At 42.4% G+C, this 23,060-nt stretch overlaps 1 protein-coding gene and 1 non-coding gene across 4 annotated transcripts in view; one reads left to right on the top strand and one right to left on the bottom strand.

Annotated features, from left to right (window-relative positions):
• The window catches only part of LOC107993374 (aryl hydrocarbon receptor protein 1), a 148,811-nt gene that overhangs the window by 94,621 nt on the left and 31,130 nt on the right, over window positions 1–23,060 (bottom strand). The window contains exon 1 of one of the 3 annotated variants that reach the window (XM_062078256.1): window positions 8,519–11,237. The exons of the other annotated variants lie outside the window; for them this stretch is intronic. The gene's annotated coding sequence lies outside the window, so the exon portion shown is untranslated. Of the gene's footprint in view, window positions 1–8,518; window positions 11,238–23,060 lie in introns of those variants that run through there. 3 annotated transcript variants of the gene reach the window in all.
• Trnad-guc (transfer RNA aspartic acid (anticodon GUC)) lies at window positions 15,680–15,751 on the top strand. The gene has a single exon. It is a non-coding gene; the product is annotated as a tRNA-Asp (tRNA).

Genomic DNA, 23,060 nt, shown 5'->3' on the forward strand with positions numbered 1-23,060 from the left:
GTTGGGCGCATTAAAGCGTCGTTAAGGTGACACGTAAATTGCGATCGACGCAATCGATAATAAAATTTATTGTGCGCGCTCGATCCAGCCGCCGATTCCCTTGGCTGGAAACCGGTCCGATTCGGACGGGGAAGGCAATCCTCGGTTTTTCGCCTCGCCTCGCGCGCGGATACCAATTTTCTCCGGGTAATTATCACTTTAGAGAGAGGGAAGGAGGGAGAGGAGAGAAGATAGCGGAGGCGCATTAATAATCCGCGGGAAACGCGGATGGCTCGCGCCCGATCGCGCGTTTCGCTTCGATCGATCGCTCCGTGTCGATTCATCCTCGAGATTACGATCCCGAGAGTCTTTACGACTCGTTGATTAAGCGATGGCTTTACGAAAGCGCGATCTCGCCTGCCTTCGACTTGCTTCCATAACTATATATAAATAGAACCGCGAGAAACGTCTCTTTCCTGGCCACGAGCAGTCGAAAAAAAAAATGATCGAAGAGATAAGGTCACGTTTACCGATACCTTCCATCAAATTCATCATCATCACGTCGGAAACACTATTTCTTCACATCGTTCGTGGCACATATCGTGGTCAAATCGTATTCCCCCGATCGTAAAGAATGGGGGAATGCGAGTTAATTTATTCGCGACAAATTACGCGAAATTTTTGGGCCTCTCTCTCTCTCTCCTCTACATATACCTGGAGTTACCTAACGAAGACACGAGAGAAATTATCCAGTACATAGAATTCGGAGTGGACAGGATCGAGGACGATGTCGGAAGGTGTGACGAACGAGCGAGGCATCGAGTTCTCTTCTAAATGGTTTCTAACGGCGACTTTAATCACTCCATCGAGCCCGAGAGGATCGAAAAAGGGGGCCGCGGACGGAGTGGAGGGAAGGGGAGGGGAGGGGAGAGGGCCCGTGCTACCGAATTCCCGTGACAAGGTACAAGGAACTGGAGAGCAAGTTGGCGAGCAAAAAGAGGGGCGAGAGACGCGGGGGGGAAGGAAAGAAGGAAGGTGGAAACGGGGCTGCTGGCAAACGCATTTGTCGGCTGTTGGCCCGGTTCTCGTCGCTCTTCGGCCAGCAGGAAAGATTAGTGGTCCTAATTCCCGTGCTCGTTCGTTGCTCAGGAAATCCCCACGGTGGAGAGACAACGCGCGTCTCTGCCTCCTCCTCCTCCTCCTCCTCCCTCCACTCAGTCCAGGGAACAGCGAATGGCGAGGGGAAGAGAGGAGAGGAGAGGAGAGGAGAGCACACGGACGAGTTATCTGTTCCGTTTCTCCCGTTGAGCCCGTGTAGGTAGGTTGTGTAGTAGGTTACGAGTGTCCGAAACCGGAGGCCACGCTCGTGCTGGCTACCGTAAATGTAAATATCCTACACTCTCCGCATTAACATACGTCCCCGCAGCCTCATTAAGGATGAAATTAATTATCCATTGGAATCGTTTCTCGTGTTCCACCGAGGCCCGAAACCGAGGCAGACGGGAGAAGGACACGGAAAAATTTGGAGGAATCGCTCTTCTTTTTCATTTCAATTTCGCCTTTTCTCGATATAACTGGAAATATAATGTTCGACTCGATCGATCTTCGAGAACTCTCGTCCCTTTGGCTCCAACTCCTTGGAACTCTTTCGACGAAACAATTCTTCCAAAGATTCATGGCGTGAATCATGGTTTGAATCCCAAACGAGATAAGAAAAGGGGAGGAAGAGAGAGAGAGAGAAAGCGCATCCTTTCTTCGATAAGCTACCGGTGGTCGCGCTTAAATGCGGCGGCAATCGATGAATTATCGCGCGTAAAAGTAATCAGCAGCCGCGAAGAAATGAGCGGGGAGACTTAGAGCAACAATTATCCTAATGGATGCAAAGTCACACCCCGGTGTCCGCGCCGGGCATGGTAATGAGTCGATATCACCGCATACCAAGACCTTGTATCCTTCCAAGTCCTGTTCGAACCAGCGCCGCGCCATCCCCTTTCCTCGTCCCTTCCCCTCCCACCTATCTTCTCCGGCGCATCTTCTCCTCGCCCCTTGCACCCTGCCCCCCTCCTCGCCACCGAAATTCACTCAGCCTCGAAAATCACGTTCACACTTGAGCCACAGCGTGGCCCTTCGTTCACCACCCAAGATAACCCGGCCAGAGAATCCTAACCTGGGCCGATTCTCTACCGAATTCTACCTTTTCAACGGGGGGACATTTATTCACGCCCGAGCTCGAGCGTGGCTTTCGCTTTTTTTTCCCCCTCATCCGCTCCAAATTCCACTTTTCGACCAAGTGGATATGCTTTCGGAATTTAGATCGCAATTCGATATTGGATATTTGATCCGGGAGCTTTCAGGAGGAGAATCAAAGCGATCTTTGCTCGAGCTTTATCCGTTTATTATGGAGTTTGGAATTTGATGATAGGAGCCACTTTTTTTTTGTATTTTATGCTTCATTCTGGAGCATCGAATCGCATCTTTGCCGTTTTAAACGATGAATTTTTTAGCTTTGGAATTTTTATATCGCTTCTCTTCATCTTGATTCGTCGAATACAATTTTGAGTCGTGAATTTTCTCTTCGGATATCAATTTTTCATATCCATATCCGAATTGCTTGCAACGTTTCCTTGGCGATGACGAGAAGAGTCGACTCGAATTTATAAGTATAGCAGTTTAATTATGAGCCTAAACGGGTTAAGGAACTCGTCCCGCGCTGGGTAAACCGCTTGAAATGGCTTCGCACTTGTCACTGACCACCGTTATCTTCTCTCTTCTTAGAAGGTATTATATAAGGGTGACAGAGATATCCAGAAGCATGACCTCTGCTTGCTGCTGTTGCTGCGATTCTCCACGCGATCGCTCGCTCACGATTCGTTGAAATCGAATCGAACGTTATTTATTCAACCCTTTCCGTCAACGATCAATCCTGCTCGAACCTCGATTTTACGTTCCTTTCCGATCCAACGATTCGTGTATCGAATTTCATACACACCTGGACTCTCGTAAAAAAAAAAAAGAAAATGTAAGCGAATCGTTATTGCACACGCTCGAGAAAGAAAAGTTTCCTACATCGAGTCCAATTTTGAAAATTTGAAGTTCAAAATCGAAGATTTCGGTCTCTGGAGTTTTTTTTTTTTTTTTGAAAATGGAGAAACAGCGTCGAGAATACTCGAAAATAATACTTTCCAACGTTTCCAAAATACTTCCAAATATTATTACGTTATCAACAAAGACGTTCCAAGTGGTTTTTAAAAGTCGAGTATTATTTTATCACTAGAGTGGACATGGTCAAACTGAGAGAATTCGACACGTAGAGATAACACTTCGACAACGAAGTTGAAAGGAAGAGATTCAAAGAGATTCGCGCACGATGATATTCACATATTTCGGGAAAGAAAAGAAAAAGAAAAAGAAAAAAAGAAAATATCCGATGGATCGTGTGGATGGTTACGATGACCGGAACGAACTGCAGCCGGGCCTGGATGGCAAGGAGCTTTTGTACTCCGGCAAGTGCATTGATTGAAATTAAAACCAGTTAAGGGTGCAACCTAATCTCTGCCCGAAGAAAACTGCTAAACCTGCGGGACTTTTTACCGTGACCGTAATCCACGGATTCGGTGTCGTTTTCCGTCTAACTAACTCATCGCATTAATCAGGTTCTCAGCTGACACGTTTCGAACGTTTCGTATTGTTTTAAAAGACGGAATTATTCACGAAAGAAAGAATTCAAAATTTCGTCGGATCTTATCGCAACTTCGACCGATATTTATATACGTGCATTAATTCCCATCGATAGGGATCAAGCGGAATAGGAAACGTTCAGAAACTTGAGAATGGAAGAACGAAACCATTTCTAGATCCACCGTGACATCATCGTTCGAGATGATTTATCGATCATTCGACATCATCCATGATTGTGCGTCGAATAACAGCCGTTCTCAACGACCCTTCGCGACGACGAGACGACAGGATCCCTCGAATCCCTTCTCTCGCCGCGTCGAATAGAAAAGGGCGAAGATAATAATTTCGAAACGAAACGAAGCTAGAGGGAGGATCGAGCGAGGAACATTTGCACGATTTCAAAACTGGATTGTGGCCGGAGATATAAAACGAAAATCGGTCGACAAAGTCGACGACAGCCGATTAGGCAACCTTCCTAAAAAAAAAAAAAGAAAATCCATCAACGAAATAAACCGATTACGGTAGCGTAAGGGAAGGTCGGGGTGGGAGGGGGCGGGGGAGGATGGAGGAGGGGGAGGAGGGGAAGGGTCGGAGAAGCCGACATTTCTCGGTCTTCCGTGGTTGTGGTGGTATTAAACCAGCTGCTCCGGAATCCGCGTATCCGCGGAAGAAAAATTCAGGATATACACGTACACGGTCGGAGGCGAGTCGTCGTCGGTGGACGCGAGTCGGTGTGCGGGCGCATGGTAAAACTATTGGATTATTCGTGGTGTACGAGCTGCGGTTAGCAGGCATCAGACTGAGTTTGTTGGATTCGGGATCAAAGTAATCTCGTTTGCCACCCCCCGATCAGCCTATCCCCGATCAGCCTATCCCCGATCACCAGGGTTGGACAAACCACGCCCTATCGCGGCCGGCCACGGTTCTCCTCTCGATCGCTTTTCCAAAAAAAAAGAAAAAAAAGGGGGGGGGAAGAAAATCGCCCGGCAAGGATCCACCGCGTCCACCGAAAGCGGAGAATCGACGACGAGTGGCCGAGCGAACGTCGAAATCGAGCCTCGCTCGAACCGATCCTCTCGACGAGGACGATTTTCGCGATTTTCGCGGGCCCCTGATCGGCGGGGGGAAATCGAGCGGTTTCGAAACGGGACGACGGTTCTAAAGGAGAGAAAAAAAGCAAACGGTCGAGTCGAACCCGCAATTCCCTTTGAACGGGAATATTTAAGCGGATATTTGCGGAATGTTGGACACCCCTGATGTCAGCCGAGGCGTGTGATCTGGTTAGTTGACTCTATAGGGTGGGTTTTGCCCTCGGTAGGCCGGAATCCGCTCGTTTTTCGAGGCCGGATTAGCCTCATAAGACGATACCGTGACTCGAAAGATTAGATACCGAGATTACCGGTTCAAACAGCATCGGATGACGGATTGAATCGGATCACCAAGTCGATACTGATCATACTTGGCGAGGAAGACCGCCGGAGATCAGTGGAATCGGGTGGCGGCACCCGATCATCGACCAACCGATGACGAGGCCGACGTACGAGGTCTTATCGTGTAAATTCGTCGAATCAATTTGTTAACAAGATACCCGTAACTATACGAGATATCGTGCAGTTCGAGCATCGATCCACGGAGATCACGCCTGGTAAACCGTCGTCGAGAGAACATTAGGCTAGTACGGTTGACAGACATTCTTCTAATTTCTTCTTTCGATCGAAAGCCCAGAGAATCGTGTAATTTTTACTCGCGTTTAACTCGCGAACGAAACAATTCCTTCGATCGATCGTACTTCCACAAACGTTAAAAAAAGCTAACACTCACCTCGCTTCGAGAGAAAGATTCCAATTCCGGTCAGCGATTGAGTCATCCGAGTCGTGGACAAACGACTTCGAACGTGTCCAGGCCCCAGGAGTTTTTAGCTCCTTTAATTCCACTTGGTCACCGTTAAGCGAACCAAAAACCACTCTGACTTCTCTCTCTCTCGAAGCGGTGATAAAAACCGGGCGACGAAGATCATCTCGAGCACGGTTCGTGACGTTTCAGGGCGGTGGCTTCGCGTGGTCCATTCTGTCCGGACGAGCACGCACGATGACGTGATCACGTGACCGTTAAAAACCTGACCTAACCGACATCCCTGCCGGCACGCCATTATCCGTGCGTTCATCGCTACTGAATGAGCCTCGATGTCCGCTGGCACAAGCTCGCTCTACCCTCGTAAATCCATCCACCGGAGAGGACATGCGATCCAAAACTCCCTTCTTGTCCCTCCTCTTATCAATTCCCCGTTAAAACCAATTTTTCCCATCTCCATTCGATGCATCATGCCGCCGATCATCATCCCGGAATTCGTTGCACGAGAACAGATCCTCGCTTCTTTATTTTCAGAACCAAGTAACAGTTGAAATCTGACATAAAATCTAATATCTCAATTGTTAAAGGCCGTTCGGTGATACCTTCTGGAACTCGGCATCTTGAACAAAATCGATAAGACAAGTTTCGTTTCTTTTTTCTAGAAAAAGCTCATCCTATAAACGCTGCGGATCGACAGTCACAACACACTCACAACACCCACTCCATTCACGAGAAATAAGTTTCGAAAGCGATCATCGTGAGGGAAACAGAGAGTTTTACTCTCAAATTCATTTCTATACAGATCACACTTTCCTCCACCCTGTCGTCCAAGCAGGGATTCGAAAAAAAAGAGAAATGGTAAGTTTCGCGAATCGAGGGAGCGAGATCACGTCCCCAACGACGTGGCTGGATAAAATGACAGCGAAGTTGGCGATTGGTTACCGGTGGCACGCAACTACCGAATGAACTAATATCCAAGTGTCGACCTAATATCGAAGCTCGGCGTAAAGGCACCGGGGGAAGACACGCAACGTCTCTAACGTCACGAGCCGTTGTATCCCTTTTTCTCTCTCGGTGGCTTGCATGTGCGAGTACCTCGCAAGACGTGCCGTGGATATCCGGTGGTTGATCGATACGTCAGGAACGCAACGATTACTCCTCCACGGGATTACTTTACCGGTATCGTGTTGCCAATCTGTGTATACAGAGAGAGAGGGAGAGGGAGGGAGGGAGAGAGAAAGAGAGAGAGGTGAAATTGCGCGAGAGTTGTCGAGTTGGAGCAAGTTTGGCCAACTTCCTCCTTCTTTACCCATCCCGTTTTGGGAAAGAAGGATTATCCCCTGACGTCAATTTTCACTTCGAATCATCCGACTACAATTAGATTATCCCAAACAGTTTCTCTCTAGGACCACTAGATTTTTTCTTCGCGATTTCAAAAATATGAAAATATTGTTGTTCATCGGCCAGATGTGTTATTATATTATAGTTTCATCGGAAAGATTCTAAAACTATAGACAAAGTTTGGAAAATCTATTTTAATTCCAAGTCTCGATCGAAATTATCTCCTCGCTTCCCCAAAACTTCAAACATTCATCGTCCATCTAATAATTTCATCGCTTCTTTCCTCCCTCTTCTCAATGAAGGAAATAATCATTCCAGCTTCTGATTTTAAAATCACCATTTCTTCTAAAAAACGTTCTCACGGAGCAAACCAGCTCCGCCCATCAGTTTGCCAAAAAAAATTCTTTCCCCGGAGAGGAGAGAAATAATGCAAGAAATGAAAGAAAGATCGAAAAGAGAGGTGGATCTGTTGGTACCCACGTGAAGCCACGAATCGATTTCGATCGATCTCGCTCTCGATCTCATAAATATCTGGCGGAGGCAGTCGGCCGGATAATTACGTATCGAGGCGTACGAGGGGCGTTCTCTCTACAAGCTTCGAATATTATGCTTATACGTAGTCGCGGCACGCTTGACCCTCTTGACACTCGGATGATATAATAATAATTGTTGCCACGAAGAGGAGCACAGTCCTCGGCCGAGTTTCATTGGCAGAAAGTGGCCAACCTCTCTCTCCTTCTCTCTCTCTATACGCATCGACCCCTGTGTGCGAGGGCCCGGTGCGCGGAACAGAGGGCCCCGTTTAATTTCCTCGCTTCGTTTCATGCCTCTCTCCCCAATCACCGTTTTCGTTTGGCCGCCGTTTAATTAATATCGGGACCAATTTCGGAACCCATTCCTTCTCCTCCCCAAAGGAAAACCATCCACGATACATTTCCTCCTTCCAAATATTCGCTCCTTCCCCTCCAACGACGATTCGCGATTCTTTTCAAAACGAATCTCAGTCTTTTCGACCCGATCCTTCTTCTCGTTTCTCGCGACTTCTTTCGAGATCTATCGATACACCGCTCCTTTTCGACTCGTCGAATTAAAATCGTGATATATTATAATTGGATGTTCGAGGTTTTTATTTGCTCGTCGAGTCGAATTCTTCCCGTCCTCGATCCTCCACCTCGAGAAGATTGAAAATTGCCAGGATCTTTCGTTGTTTCCACTCTCCTTTCGAAATCGCAACGTCGATTCGATTGAAATCGTGACAGGCACAAGGGCAGTGATTTCGAGTGCCTCCTCTTTATATTGATTCTTGAACCAGAGAGGTTCACATTGTGAGAGGAGAAGGAATAGGGCTCGAGGCTGGACACGAGAATTCCCATCGGTGGAGGGTTCCCCGCGCAACGTTGCCCTCTCGTTTGAAAATGAGATTTCGGTGGAGGGCAGATAACAGACAGAGACTGCATACCGAATTAGTAGGATGGAATATGTGTATCCGGGGAGGAGGCATTACCTATCGTCGAGTCGAGTACAAACAAAGAGGAGAGGCGAGGCAGCGTATATAGCAAAACGATCGTCGCTCGACTTGAAATACGTAGCCATTAACGGCCATAACCATTACCGATTCGACTGAATTGTGAGGTTAGTATGGGGCTAATCTGCTACGTGCTTTACTTACCTGTCAAGAAATTAGCATATTATCTGAATACCGGCTCTCCCTAGCCTCCTTTTCTTCCTTCGGTGCCCGGCAACTCGGGTTCCTCCTTCTTTCACTTTCCCTCCGCCACGCTACAGGACCCACCCTTTCCACTCTCCTCCCCCTTGGCCCGATCCACTCGAAAACAACAACAAGGATTTTTAAACGATTCGATGAAGGGCAAACTTCTTAACACGTTTCACGTTTCGAACGTTAACGCGTATAGATCGACCATGTTCCTATAGTTTCGTCCATCAACTCCGCAACTTGATCGATTCAGATCCGATCCGCGCTCCTCTTTTGCTGCAAAATTTTCGATATCGCGATTAGAGGAAATATTTATTAATTCCTTTCGAAAATTTACTCATAAAAGATACTTTCTCGGAAGAAGAGGATGAAGATTTCGGTTAGATCTTTGTTGCAAATCCTTCCCTGTTTTTCTTATCGATAAAGAAAGTCGATGATAAATTAATAATATTCGATAGATCCATCGTTGGTCGGCAGATAGAAATAGATGAATTGCGCGCGTTCGAATCGATAGATCGGCTTCTTCGCCCGTGGTTCTTGAACGTCGGCTCAAAATCCGGGAGAGATCAATAACCCCCGATTCGTCTCGGATCATTTTCTGTTTTTAATTATACGTGGGTTAGCCCAAGGGTTAACCCCATTAAGTTCAAGAATGGCCCAAGAAGCTACCGGCCACTTTTATTTCCTCCTCTTCCAGCAAAGATCCCATTATGCTCGTTTGCGTTAAACATTTTCGTGCGTGCCGCCATCAACCGGCACAGGAAGCCACCTTCGATTCTCCTTTTGTCTTGTCCATTCTTTTTTTCTTCTTCTTTCGATCTTATTCGCGCGTAAATAACATTTTGTGCGCGCATTCTCTTTCGAGATCGATGAAGCAATTAGCTTCAAATTGAAACTCTTCGTTAATACAAATAATTTTATCAACATCCGACTTATCTTTCAACGAATTTTATATAAAGATCCAGAGAAAATGTAATTTGTTGCGCGTCTCGTGCATCACACAGAAGAAGACAAAATAAAATTTCGAATCAATCGATCTTTCGACATTCTTAAATATCATAAATATACTCGAACCGTTCCATCGAAAAAGTTTGAAAATTTTGAACAAAATATTTATAAACTTCGTAAATTCTAAATGAAAGAAAAAAAAAAAAAGAATTCAACGAAAGGATGGAACGATACGTGAACGTGTTCATAAACGAGAAATAAACACGAAGACGCTTTTTAAAATTTTTGTTCAAACACTCGGCAAAAATTAGACGAAAACGTTTAATAACAACAATTTGGAACATTGGCACGATTTTCTCAAATTGATCGGATGGCAAGAAGCTGGCGCCAACGGGACATTTCGGTTCGCGCCGATAATTCCCTTGTTTACGTTTCTACCAACAGCTTCATAGAAGCTGTTCCTGCGCCACCCAGTCTCGGTCGAAATGGCCGGGTCAGAGCGAACAAGTTACGCGAAACCGGGTAAATAAGAGATAATCGGTAAACGAGGAGGCGGCGGTCAGTTTTACGATAAGCCGGGAATTAATGCGAGCAACAGGCCATAAGAAAGTCTCGTTTCTTGCACGAGGCTTCGCCCCCCTTGTTTACCTTTTCCGCTGTCGACGACCCGATTCGAGATTCGACGGCCGGGCACCGATTTCGCGCCGTTCGTGGAAACAGTTGTGGAAACTGGCCTCTTCGCCCCGATAATCGTCCCGTTTTTTCGCCGCGTATAACCGATTTCTTGCCCCCCCAACTTTTAACAATCTCGCCAATTGTTAGCCGAAGAAAACCGATTTCCGGATAAAGAGGAGAATTCATTCGGCCGGTTTTTCATCGAGGACGAGGCCCGCCGCCGAACCCGTTGCGCTCTTCCTCCTGCCTTTCGCACGCCTCTCTCTCTCTCTCTCTCGTCTCGCACGAGACGTAAACACGATCCGGATTTCCTTTAATTGTCCGACACCGTTATCGAAGAAAAAGATTAAAACGAGATCCTCGTAATTAAGAGAAAGGATCTCGGAGAAAGAGAAGAAGAATATAAAGAAAAAGGAAAAGTAAAAAAGGAAAAATTAGAAATTAAACATTAAAAATCTGAAGGAAATAAAGAAACGGTTGGAAAATGGATTTCTTTTCTTTTCTGTTCTTTCTTTTTTACTTCTCACCGACACGTGAGCGTTGAGAGGGGAAAGAGGGATGCCGAGTGAGGTAAGAGAAGGGTGAAGAGGGGACGAGTAATCAGCGCCACGCGTAATGCGTATCATTGGCCGGTCCTCGTAAACACGAGGGCAAAAAACAATTATTAAGGGAAGATTGAAGAGAACGGCGGTGAGGAAGATGCAGAGGGCAGATCCTTGAAACGAACGAGAGTCCTTAGCGCGAGTCCCACGGTTGTTGTACACCGCTCTCTCTCTCTCTCTCTCTCTCTCTCGATTGCCGTTGCATCTGATCGAGCGTTAATCGTAAATCGCGCCGATCTTCAACAACCAACGACTCGCTAACGACTCGCTTCTTTGACATTTACCTTTCTCTGCCCTTTCTCTCCGACGTTTCCAACATTGTCACCGTTAAATTCCGTTTACACAACTCGTTACTTACCTAACCGATGCAAATTGTCTTTTATCATTCCGTATCCGACGTTTCAAGCCAAGTGTCATCTTCGAACAGAGAGACGATATCGAAATCGAACGGATGGAAAGTCAAAAAAATAGATTTAACTAAATATTAGATTAAGAATCTGGAAATGACGATTCGAGAGAGAAATATTTTTGTATAAAAGTAACGGAATTCAGGGCGTGGCGATTAACCGAAGGATTAATGATCGTGGCTAACATTTTTCTTACCCGATACGAATTTCGAAGGAAATAAAATTAAAGATCTTAAAAATGTGATCTCTCCGATTTAAAGGGAAACAAGGACGACAACGCAACTTTCTCCATACGTTATCGATGGCTGGTCTTAATTATATTTTCATTACCGCTTGTTTGCCACGTAATAACAACGTAAGAGAATCGTGGTGAGCATTAGAACTCGTTAGAGGGTGAAATCTGTATTGGTACGATCGGCGGAAAAGAACTGGCGCCACCAATTGGAATAGGGGAGGGGGAGGGTGCTCGTAAACATGGGAAAAGATGCGGGCCTCGCGGCTGCATATTTATAAAATGCAAATTCTAATTGCGGTAACAGCGACGCGAAATTAATGATTGCATTTAAAACGCTTTATCAGCGGCTGGCACATTTTAACTCACGTAATAAGCAGCCCGTGCCCCATCGCGTGTATACGTTCGGTCGAACGAAAAGCGCGGTGGCATAAATTTTTATTAAAATAAAAAAAGGAAAGAAGGAAAGAGAGAAAGAAGGGAAAAAATATCAACTCATGAAAATACCATCAAACTATTTCATTTCGTCGAATACACGAATAAATTCAATTATACGAATATTGTTCGTCGAAAAATACGGTTAAAATTCATTTGAATCATTTTTGAAGATGATCTACGTGTACTTTGTCGGTTTATCCGACCGTTACATCATTTTTCTCCAACTTAAAATTTGAAGGGATCGTTTCATCCATTTTATAATCGTAACTTTATCCTTTGCCTTAAAGCAAGGATAAGATCAATACGAAAAATACGAATTTCTAATTTTAATAACAGGGTGACCTTCCAAGAAAATATTCGAACGCAAAGGATTAATTCCCCGATCTGATCCTTCATATACAGGACAATGATGGATTGAGATTAATTTTAATAACAAATGAGCGGCAAACCGAACAGATCGTCTCCTTCGTGTTAACTTGAGATACTCGAGATAAAAAAAAAAGAAAAGAAAAAGGGGGGAATATTCACACGATTCCAACGTATTCGTAATTTCACCGAGAATTGAAACAATTTCGCGTTAGGACACGAACCACGTATTTCGCAAGTTTCGTGGACAGATGACGCGGAACGAAGGCACCTCTGTTAAAAGCAATGTTAACATATGGCGTGGTTAGCGTGATCTTTCGGAAAAAATGTGCAAGTTTTCGTGCCGTCGACCCACGGAACACCGGTGTTTCTCCGCCTATTGGGGCGGTACTTGCATTTTCGCAAACGCGTTTGCACAAGTCTGCAAACAATCGCCTCTTGCACGTCTCTATACTCTATCCAACCACTCGAGACCAGAGTTGGGCATTAACCCGTTGAAAAAGTAACTAGCTAAAAATTTCGCGTGAACTTTATGAACTACTTTAAAACGCTTGAATAACATTTATTCGGGTAATATAATCGATTCGTTTTTGTGATACAACCTCGGTTGTTTGCCGTTACAATTATTTCGAATTATTATTATTATTTTGAAGAATAAATTATTCGAGACCAAAGTTGGCCATTAATTCGAACTGAAAAAGTAACTGATTAAAAATTTCGAATAAAGTTATTTTAAAATACTTGAATAACATTTATTATAGTAGTAATATAACTGATCCGCTTTTATAATACGATACACTCGGCAATTATTTTCGATTGTTATTATTTTGTTTCGAACAATAAATCGTTGAAGAAACTGTCGAAGTAATTTTATTTCTAACTTTTAAACCATTAAATTTTGCTCGTGACTTTTGTCGATATCTCTTTTCGATATTTACTCTGAACAAATTCTACGTATAATTTATCAAATCGATGATCAAATTCTGAACGATACGGAAAATTTATTCTGTTCGTAAATTCCAAAACTATCGTTTAATAATAGAAATAATACATAATTTTTATCGATAATAACGCATTGCAAAACGTTCGTCATTATCTTATTTATATATGAGAATATCTCTAAAAATGAATAAGATATCACGCGTTTACGTTAAAAAAAAAAAAAAAATTGAAACGCAATGTGCGGAAAGTAATTAGTGCTACGCGCGATAATGAAATTATTAACATAAAGACAACCTTCGTATAACACGAATCTTTCCATCCAGTTGTTTTTTCGTCGATTTGTATCGGTTCTTTCGTTCGACTACGAATTTCGATACGGAACGAATTAACCGTTATAGGAACAACAATCGAGATATATTTGCCAGGACGATCAAAAGTTTTTTCGAGACTCTTTATGGGAATCCAGGATGAATTTCGAAGTAAAGAGTTGGACAGTTGACGAAGGGAGGGGCGAAATATCGTTTACTATTAATCTGCCAATTTATTTCGCCGAGACGTTTTAACGCGAAACTGGAAACACGCAGGTGCCTCGTTACTTCCCGCTTTCCCCCTCTAAAGAACGTCGCAGCCTAATTACTCCGGAGACCCCTTCGTTAAACAGCGATAAACATCTCGGCGATTAATAAGGAAATACTGTTTTCTTGCTGCTTGTGCCGATCCACGTTGCATCGATTCCGTACGAAAACGACAAAAATGTGCGGCAGAAGGTGCGACATAAAACGGAAGAGAGAGACGGAAAGAGAAAGGGAGGGGGAGACGGAGAAAGAGAGAGAGAGAGAGAGGACTACTTGGCCGGTAGCCTGGCGTTAATTGCGGTCTCTCGTAAATTAATTTTCCATTCGTTACCTGTCATTACGATATACACAAGTTCGTATAAATATGAGATTCGAGTACACGTGAAATTTCTACTTCTTCCAAGTTGATAATTATATATATATATTCGTGTGTCTCGATATTAGATACACGATTTTTATTATATATGAAACTTTCTTCCTTTCGAGTCGTCGCAAATTACGACCAATCGTCGTAAATTCTGGGATTAACGATTTTTATTTAAATTTGCAGGAATTAACGCATCGTGATGAGACATAATTAAAAATTAATTTTGATTTTACCGTTTCGATTTCAGCGTTTTTGCAATTGGCAACGATCCAACAAACGCGATTTTTCTCGAATTCTCGAAATCACAAAATACGATTAAAATTTTACCTCGAAAGGCAACGTGTCTCGCGTACACACCAATAATACATAATTCGTGGAAACGATCGATCGAACATCCATTTATCGGAACAATATCTATCGATGGTAGATATGTATTTCAAGAAAGCAAGCTTGTTCCAAAGGTTTGCAATATCCATTGATTTGTGTATTCACTTGTGCGTTCACAGAAGTATACATTTACCTCCTAATGCTTCTTTGTATTCCTATCGGTTACGTTCTTGACTCTAGCGGGTTCTTTAGGCTCTTAAGATTCTAAGCATTGACCAGAATATTCCGCATGCACAAGGGAAAGGGGCGCTTATGTCGGATCAACTTTCCTTCTTTCTTTCCTTCTTTCCTTCTTTCTTTCTGGGTAAGAAAAATCTGCTCGAGATTCAAGCACGTATGACGAAGTCCATCCTCGGGCTATGAGACGATATAATTTACGATATGACCCTTGACAAGTGATTTGCAGACATCTCGTAACGAGACCATGAATAGTCTCTACGGTAATCGCATTCTGTTGTTTCGTGCCTTCCTCCGGGCACGTCTCCTTTTCCCTCGTGAAAAACACGTTTATTTTTCACAATGTAGTATTGTTCTTCTTCTATATGCGATTTCGTTGGTAAGTAACGAAAAAAAAGAAAAAAAAACGATCGAAATTGAATTGAATTGAATTCTCAAAGTGAAAGGAGAAGAAAAAATCGAAAAAATATTTGAACTGGAAAATTGGAAATAAACTTTAGAAATTATTTTTTCTTCTTTTTTTTTTTTTACGATAAATTCTGTGATACAAGTTATTTTTTTAATATATCTAAAGTGAGTATACAAAAATTTCGTTCGTTAAATTATAAACAAATGGATAAAGCGAGACAGAAATCCGAACGGATCGATAGTGTGACGAAGATAGAATAGGTCTTATCCTACCTATATCTTACTTCATCTAACACAAACTTTAATCGCTTATAACTTGAACAAATCCCAATCGATATTTTTGCGCTTGTTTTGGACATGGAATCAATTCTTCGAATGTATCACACTTCGAATGTCTCACACTTCGAATGTATTTATATTTTACATAAAATAGTTAATATAATGTCGCAGAGTTACCGTAATAACGAATCGAAAATAACATAAACAATTGATGGTGTCGAATAATGGTGTCAATTTTCTTTCTTTCATTAATGAAAATATAATTTCAATGATATAATTTTTATGTAATTCTGAAATTCTATCTCTCACGAATTCCTCGGTAGTATAGTGGTTAGTATCCCCGCCTGTCACGCGGGAGACCGGGGTTCGATTCCCCGCCGGGGAGAGATTATTTTTCTACAGAAAATCCATTTTTTTTAACAATATATATCTTATATATCGACACAGATCTAATATTAATACTATATTAATTGAATTTATGAAAAAAAAAAATAAATAACCATTCTTTAATAATAAAGATCCGTATTAAATCGTACATGAAAACCTAATTGTGAAACACGACAACTGTTATCCTTTAACCTTAATAATCGTGCGAATAGAAAATTTCCATTCCAATTCCATTTTTCTCGCGCGAATCAGGCAAAAATTCAATTATCCATCGCGATTAATTCTAAAACGTAACTCGTTTCATGTTTAAAGATCTATAAATATCTACAAAACCAATCGAATCATCGTTCTCTCGTCATCGAGCATCGTGATACCGTGCCATCGTTCCTGCGCTAATTATCCAAACAATCAGCGAAATCCCGATGCGCCGCTAATAGTGGCAAGACAAATCGGCAACAATCACGAAACGATTCCTCACGATTGTCCGGAATCCTTCTTCCCATCCTCGCCCCGTCACGAAAAATCGCGGTCTCGTTAAGAAACAATTTCGCGCCGAAACGGTGAAAAAATCCTCTCACGTGTCGTTAATGGCAGGCTAAGGGAGAAAAATGTTGAATTTTCCTCGAGACAATGGGGGATTTTGGTGGCAAAAACGGGCGGCGCGTGACCAAAACGGGCGGAAATAAATTCGCCGACGTCCGCCGCCGCTTCATTTCCATATCCACGAGAGAAATATTTTTGTTTCGCGAGATATCGTTTAAGAGAAAAACTTAGGGACGGCGGGTGGTTACGGGTGGTTAGAAAATTATGAAAATATTCCCTTGCCCCCTGTGCGAGGTGAATTCCTCGTAATTATCAGAGTTGAATGCTTCGCGTGTTTCGTCCGAGAATAAATAGATATTCGTATAATTTACGTTCCAGCGTAGCGAAATCGTAATAATATTATCCGTATAAAACTGAAAGGTATTTTAAATACGAGTATATTAATTCGGTGAGATACGAAACGGTATATATATAATATATTCCTTTTCGAAAGGAGAATTCGTATAACGCGTAGCAAGTTAAAATGCGTAAGCGGTGTAGAAGATTAATCTTGCCTACTGTCGGGGAAAAGTATAATGCGAAAAGTGTAAACTCGTTCTCCTTGTTTAACGAGTTTGTGCAAATTTCTCGATAATATCTATCTTAATTTGATATTTCAATTCCGTAAGGATTTATCTCGATCCCTTGAAATATAATGTTCTTATCTTTCGGCATAAATATTTATATGCCTCTTGGCTAGAAGCACACACATAAATCATCGAATACGGATTGAATGTTATCGAAAGGGAAACTTGATTGATAAATCAACCGGGTATTTAAACAGTATTTAACTTACATATAACACTTGCATTAACGCTTACATGGCAATTATTGAACAAACTCGTTCCATAAACAGAAGACTCCAACAAGTTTATTATATCGTTCAGGAACAAAAGATAACACCAGAAATATAATAATCTAAATCCTCTCTGAAAAATATTCCCTTCGATTAATTTCAATATGAAAAAAATATATATCACTATTTTTACCATCTTATATCATATACATATATATATATATATATACAAAGAAGGTTTCTTTTCGTTAATAATTCTTTTTTCCCTGAATTCGTAGAAACCTCGTCACGATCTCGCTCCACTCCATGCCGATTCCATGAAAATTCGACGCCTATGCATGTTTGCTCGACCTCTAAGGGAAGGCATGTGGCAGGTGGCCGTGCGATAGTTTGCATATTCATCGGTTTCTCCCTTATCGGTCCCATATTATCACAGCGTGCTTAATTGACTTCAGATTCCCTCATTAGCGCTAATGGGTTAATTCCAAAACTGTTCCACCGTGAGGCGGCGACTAACCGCGGACAAGTACTCGGTCGCGCCCCCTACAACAACGTGAGATTCGTTTTTTAGAGAATCTCGAAATTAAATAATTCGTTCAAATTCAATCAAAGTGTATTTTAGTGATCGATAGTCTTTGAAATTCGAGTCAATATTGGATATACTTTCTTTTTTCTTGAGATCCATTTTATGCGCGTATCTGTACGTTTTCATTTGTTCGGATCTCTTTTGTTTGCCATTTAATCAGAAATTGATAAATAATTAGTTATTTCTACTTCACGTCGAATTATGACATTCTGGAGACTCAGATTCGGTTTAAAGAAATCTTGTTTTCAGAGTCGAATGTTAAATTTTGAATTTTTTTTTTTTGTGAGAAAATTTAACCGATATTATTTTACTCCACCTTACATCATACGATAGTCTAAAGAATGATTTTTATTCAGATTCAAATAATCTTTCTATTAATTTACTTTCCATTTTCTTTCTTTTTTTTTTCGACTGGCCATGCTTTTGAAACGTTATACGTACAACAAACCGAGACAAAGAGTATCACGAGAGCGTTAAATTATCATAAGTAATCTTAACGCAATTTTTCAAAATCAGCCGCGAGGAAGATAATAAAAAAAGAAAAGAAAGAAAAAAAAGAGGGAAGCAACAAACAATGTACGGTACACGGTTCGCATGTTTCGTGACAATGTGTCATAAGAGAATTGCAAACATACGTAACCACGTATAGCTCTCAGTGATACAACCACGTGTAATAATTGTGTATAATATAAAGAGCACAGAATCGTGTAACAACGTGCGCAATGCAGCATATCGATTTAATGAAAACTGGCCGTCGTATCGAACGCATAAAGCATAAGTGTCGTTGCACCAAACGGCCGAGTATTTCAATACAATTTTGCAAATCGCGAGAACGAACGTGCGATAAACAATTTCTACTTTTCCTTTTTTTCTATATCCTTTCCCCGAATCTCGCTCCCTTCTTTATTCTTCGTCATCAAATTTAATTCGATCCAATGAACGAAGAATATTTTCACTCGCAAGTTTTTAAGATATTCAGTGATACGTCGGTGATTTTCCATACAGGTTGACGCACACAGTCGTGAACCGTCAATTTTTCCAAGAAATGAAAAAAGGAGAAAACGAATTTCGCATTCGATGTTCATTCAACGCGATTACAAATCGTTCTTCTTCTACAAATCTTCTTCGATTTTCGATGTCGCGTTGTAACAATCCAGAAAAAATTTAATAATCAAACAATTTAGAAGCTATCAAACTTTGGACGAAATCTATCTTCGTTTCGAAGAAAGTTTGCGTGGAAAAAGGAAAAAGAAGTGGAGAAAGAGAAAGATACGAGCGAAAAACATCAATAACCATCGATTGTTTCTACTTTCCTGACTGTAGACACCTGAGGGTGCACGCTCGCGTCTGTTTTCAAACCGCTGCAACGACGATAATCGATGGAGAGTGATGAACGGTGAACAATCACACGATTGTATCGGCGCGAGGAGGGGTGATATTCGAACGGTTGGAAAGTTTGCAACTACACAGCGATTAGAGCATAGCATCTAGTGACAGACTTTCGCCGTCCTACGCGTCTCTGGACTTCGTAATCGAGGATGTAATTTAAACTACTTACTTGTCCAGACTAGAACAATTTGTCGGTAAGTCGGACGTTCTGACCGCTCGTTGGAAAATCATCGGGCGTTTAATGAAATCACTGTCCCTCCCCTATCTCGGTCTGCGTATACAATTTTTTAACTCGAACAAAAGAAACAAAATTAACTTTTCGATAATCTTCGAATTAAAAATTTTGTCGATTACATGATTAAATTTCGATTATTTTCAAAGATAATTTTATATATATATAAATTAAAAATCGAATTTCCTTTTTACCGACACAGTACATACCCGATGCAATTCTCGTTTAGATGATCAGAAACAAAACAAAAAAAAAAAAAAAAGAAAAAGAAAAAGAAAAAAGAAAGGAAAAAGATGAAAAAACGAAGTAAACCCCGAAGGGGTTAAAAGTTAGGAGAGGAAGGGCGAAGTTTAGGGGAGAGAGGGTACGATAGAAAGGAAGAGAGAAGGCCGACGGTAACTTAACTCGATGCCCCGATATCCGATCCTCCCTATAAAAATGCACACGCCACTCACGTCTATGTAAACAAACGGACATCGAATGGTCGAGTGACTCTCTTTTTCCGGTTAGCTACACCTATTAGCTCTCTCTCTTTCCCTCTCTCTCTCTCTCTTTCTCACTCCCCCTCTCTATCCCCTCCTCTCTCTCTAGTATGTAGATCGTATAGCAGTCATTGCAGTTCCTGCAACAGGCCAGCCCAACCAGGTAAAGGTACTCCTCCGATTCGCGAAACGCGACTCTTTCTCGCGTTGGAACTCGAGTCGTTCGGTGAACCTAAACTGTTCTCTTCTCTTCTCTTCTCTTCTCTGCTAAAGCCCGTTGCACGCTGCATTTTATGTTACACCTGCTATGCGTTTCTCCTCTCTCTCTTTCTCTTCAATACCTAGCCGGGGTTTGGCTCTCAATTTGCTCTTCAACGAGAGATGCAACTCGTTCACGGTAATCCGCGTTCAACAACGCGATCGAGTATTTAAAAATGGAAATATAAATGTAAAAGCGAATAAAGTTCGTTCGTGGAAATCATCGAGCGCGTTTCGTTGAAATGTCCAGGCATTGAAGTCACCGGTAGGGAACGATGCGTTGTCTTCCATATACGTGCAATATAAACGCCGTACGATTACAATTAATATTTCTAGAGCGAAAGGACTAGATGGAGAGCATATAGATTCGAGGGAGGAGGGAGAGAGAGAGAGAGAGAGAAAAAGAAGAAAGCTTGCGGAAAAATCTCTAAAATGGTGACACCGGATCGGTCGCGTAACTGGTGCGTATACACCGCTGCGCGACTATCATGTTGCAACCGCATCTACCGATTATTCTTAAAAGCGGCCGATTTTTCAAGCGGTCGACGACTACACCAGATGACAAAAAGATCGGAATAAACGTCAACCAACGAAGAAAACGTATGGATTTTCCTTATTCCTTCACGCCTCTTTCGCCTTCCTTCGTTTTCCTTCCTTTCTTTTTTCTCTTCTTTTTCCTTCCTTTTCTTTTTTCCCCCGTATACCAAGCTCCGCCAACACGTTCCACGATATTTCTCGCGAAGTACGGGCATCGCGTCGAGAGTGAAAGTCTCACGGAACAATCACTCCTTAACGCAATAATAATAATAATAATAATAATAATAATATCGATAAAAAATAATTTTCGAGAATTTTACCCGTTTCATGGATCAAACCGCGTATTCGAATCGCTCCATTCGTCAAGATTTTTCTTCACACTTTTCCCTGATCCAAAGATTAAGATCGACGGTGATAATCGGACGATTGATAAATTTCACGGTGTCGGTTGAACAATTGCTCGAAGACACGCGGCTCGAAATCGAGGCTCGAACGAGCGGCGAATAAATCGATTCGTTAATCGTTCGAGACTCCGTGTGTGCGTAATGCCGGCGAATTAATTACGCCGACAACATTGATCGCGCGGCCGATCCGTAGGCGTGGGTGTTGCCTCGTTCAGAAACGCATTCGTCAGACGGCCTGATAAATTGATTTCGTTCTCGCTCCGCGAATCGATGTCGATCTTAATACCCTTCCGTACCAAATTCCTTCCTCACCGGCTGACAAAGGAACCCTGCTCGTTCGCTCGACACACACGTTTTCCATCTTATCTTCCCAGCGGAGCAAAACTGCGGATGACGAATAAATGCACCAGTCAATCAGTTGCCCCGAAATAAAAAACACGCCGACCCGTATATATATATATTACCGTATTCTGCGTGTACATATCCAACAATAGAAAAATACATTCTCATCAATCGCATCAATATCATTTTCTCCGATCAAACTGATCACTTTCCTGCCGCAATTGCATAATTACTCGTACTCACGAACAATTATACACGCATATATCGATATCCCGTCTCAAATAATCAAATTACTGCTTTCCGTTTTTCGCCCATCGTCTTAATTCACTTACCATTCACCATTATTATTACTCCTTTACTACCTTATTTACCGATGCGTTTCAATTTAATTTCATTACCGTTATTTGCTTAAGTATCGATCGCCGATCAAACGCGGTGTTAACGCGCTCTCTTTTCTTTTTCCTTTCCTTCCTTTCTTCTTCTTTTTCTTTCGTCTGTAATTTTATTAAATAAATCAAGTACGGCGGTGACGGCGGCGGCGGCGGCTGCCGGAAACGAGCTCGCTCTTGTCCCACCTGCCACCTCGACAGCGCGGCTGAAATTATGCTAATTAAAATACGGATGGAGCGGTAAAAAAAAAAAAAATGAAAAAAAGAAAAATAAAAAAAAAAAATAAAAAGGAACGCGGCACCTTCGAGTGCTCGAAAATTTATACCGACGTTACGGCAGCACGTAATATTGTCCCGCGAGGCCGCTCTTTACGATTACACGATATCGGAAACATCAAGTGGGCGTTCACAATGTTAGAAGAATTCCGAAATTACGGGCAAGTTCGTTGGGCACGTCGAGTTTTTCGCCAACGATGCTTACGGGGCACGCGAGAGGAAAACCGATACGAAGGCCACGTTCACGTTATCTCTCGCCAAAAAAGTTTCTTTTTCCTTTTCTTCCTTTTTCTTTAATCATATAGTGGATCAATCGATGCTCAAGGCCAAGTATTCATCGTTCGCCACTTTTCTTTTCACTTCCAATCGATTCCTCCCCTCCTCTTTTTATAAGCGTTCTCGAAAATCGTATTACTCCACCGATTTCAAAATCGGTTTACTACTTTTTCATTTCCACTCTTTTCGGTTCGATTTGATTGGTCGAATTGATTCTCTGAAATCTATCGTTTATTCTTGTTACTTCGGTAAATTTTTTAATGGTGCTTTCTTTTTTTATTCTTTCATCTCCAACCTATCTCCATTCCTTTCGATTTCTCTCTCTATCTTCTACGCAATCAAATCTCATCGTCTCCTCTTTCTTAAAAATTCTCCACTTTCCATACAATCTCCATTCCTTTCAATTCGTCCCTCTTCTTTCTCCAAAATTTTATCATTAAACGATCCTCGGATTTTCCTCTCCTCCATTCTTCCCACTCATCTCCCACTTCCATCCATCCATCCAACCGACCAACCCCTTTTTCCCGTCGCATTCCCTCGCAACTTTCAACGAGCCGACGATTCTCAGATTCCTCCTCGCTGCGAATCTCGCTTTCTCTCCCACGAAGCCCCGCCGACATTCAATTCCGCAGATCCGCGACACACCTACGATAATATCGTAATAATCGGTATCGCGTCCCGAAACGGTTAAAATAAACGCCGCTAACACGGCGAGCCGAGGGGCCAGGCTCCCGCACACAACAACAGAAAATCACTCC

Source organism: Apis cerana, linkage group LG8, assembly GCF_029169275.1.
Source record: "Apis cerana isolate GH-2021 linkage group LG8, AcerK_1.0, whole genome shotgun sequence".
NCBI lineage: Eukaryota > Metazoa > Arthropoda > Insecta > Hymenoptera > Apidae > Apis > Apis cerana.